The sequence below is a fragment of the Symphalangus syndactylus genome, chromosome 5 (genome assembly GCF_028878055.3).
Source record: "Symphalangus syndactylus isolate Jambi chromosome 5, NHGRI_mSymSyn1-v2.1_pri, whole genome shotgun sequence".
Taxonomy (NCBI): Eukaryota; Metazoa; Chordata; class Mammalia; order Primates; family Hylobatidae; genus Symphalangus; species Symphalangus syndactylus.
Genome location: NC_072427.2, coordinates 147,868,966 through 147,870,921, shown reverse-complemented (window position 1 = coordinate 147,870,921; position 1,956 = coordinate 147,868,966). Strand labels below are relative to the sequence as shown.

General features: G+C 51.5%; 1 pseudogene; it reads left to right on the top strand.

Moving 5' to 3' along the window:
- Nucleotides 1-1,525: 1,525 nt before the first annotated feature.
- LOC129483597 (uncharacterized) lies at nucleotides 1,526-1,626 on the top strand (annotated as a pseudogene).
- Nucleotides 1,627-1,956: the final 330 nt, after the last annotated feature.

Below are 1,956 nucleotides of genomic sequence, written 5' to 3'. Positions count from 1 at the left end.
CAGCCTTGGAAGCGACGTAGCATCATTTCTGCCTTATTCCATTGGTCACACAGACAACCCGACGTGGAAGGAGACATCACAAGGACAAGAATACTGGGAAGCAGGTATTGTTGGTGGCTGTCTCGGATGCTGGTTCTCATAGAAGTAGATGTATTATTTAGTACAATAAGTGCAGACGATCAGCTAGCAGGATGTTATTTTTGCTGGGTATGGTTGTATTTCAGGTGCATTTACCCGAATCCAGAGTACCTTTGGGGCTCTGACCCTCTCTTCCTCCACCTTGAGATCCGTAGAGGCCTCTTGTTCATCCCACCAAGAGCAGGACTGGACAGATGAAAGCACAGCTTACAGGAGGCCAACACAATAGGAGGTAGGGCTTTGGGAAGACAGCATAGGTTTCAAAAGAACCAAGAAGCTGTTGAAAAGGAGAGCAGATGGGCAGGGAAGACAAGCCCCAGATAGAATGCCCTTTGCAACTTAGGGGAGGCTGACCACAGCGTGCATCCCGACACTTGAAGACAAGGTCTCCATCAGCAGATTGCCCAACAGAACAAGTTCAGAGCCTGGAGATCCCAGTCCCAGATCTCCCACACCCTGTGGGCTCTGTGTGGACTTTAGTCCTGAAACAAAGTCCTTTAGTAAAGGACTCTTTAAATTCACTCCATCTGTGCTTTGCTTGCCAATAGCAGGGCGCTTCTGTTACATACTGGACTATCCCTTCCTTCAATATGTTTATGGCTGAGGCTGCGTTTGTGCCTCAGATAATCAAGGTGCATATAACTTTCTGTTCTATTTCCCTTTTGTTTCCTCCAAGACTTTAATAAACCCTCATTCAAGAGGCCCACCTTGTCCCACCTGTGCTTCTCAGAAAAGAAGGAGTGGTGGGGAGACAGGCTGGGTGGGGGCTTTGCCGCCTGGCTGCCTCTTCCCCTGTGGGTTCTTGCTCCGGTGAGGACCCAGCAGGATAAACTTTAGTTGCATTAAGGGTGACGATAGTTTCCTTACAGCTGGGTCAAGGATATGAGCGAGCCTCTTCCGAAACCAGCCAGGAAGGGAGAGGAATCCAAGGGGAGGAGCAGGTGTGAAAGACAAGACAGAAGGTGGATCAGGACTAGGCCTGGGAGGGCGTACAGGCACACAGAAGTGAAAGAATTCGCCTGAGGTTACACGACTCCTCGAGCGGTGCCTTTAGCTCTGCATTGTGCCACCTGCCTGGGTCAAGGAAGATGCCACAGCTGTTGTTCTGTGTACAGAGAGGGAAAGGAAGATGCTGGCTCTCAGCAGTTCTATAGAACAGAGGATGGAGAGGCCACACGACAGTAGGCATACGCACCGTCCATTGAAGAAGTGCATGCAAGACAGAATCGTGCAGGATATGCACACTCGCGTGGAAGAAAAACTGTCCCATTCACACTGAGGTAGACCCTCCATCTATGACTCATCTGTAGGGCAGGGGTGTGGGCACAAACTGAGGCATGAATGGAGGGGAAGCTGGAGCTCTGCTAGTGTAGAAAGGCGATGGGATGTGCTTGCGTCAGCAGCACATATACTCAAATTGGAAGGCTACAGAAAAGATTAGCATGGCCCCTGTGCAAGGATGATACGCAAATGAAATGAAGTGTTTTTAAAAAACGTTTTAGAAGAAAAAGAGGAGGAGGAGGAGGAGGAGGAGGAGGAAGAAGAAAGATGGCGAGATATCCTGCAGGAGACCAGGGCCAGGAGGGTGGAGGCCTCTCAAGAAGAGGGAGGCATGAGGAAGCTCCAGGGCAGGGGGAGGGCGCTGGCTCCTGTATTCAGCTGTCTTAGGGAGGAGGGGAGCAGCTGGGAGGGTCAGGGGAGAGTGGCAGTACCTGCAGCTGGTGACTGGGGGAGTCCAGGCCTGGGATGTGGTCTCTGCTGCCGGTGCCCGGCACCTTGAATGAGATAGCTTCAGTACGTACTGTGGGGGATGGGGGA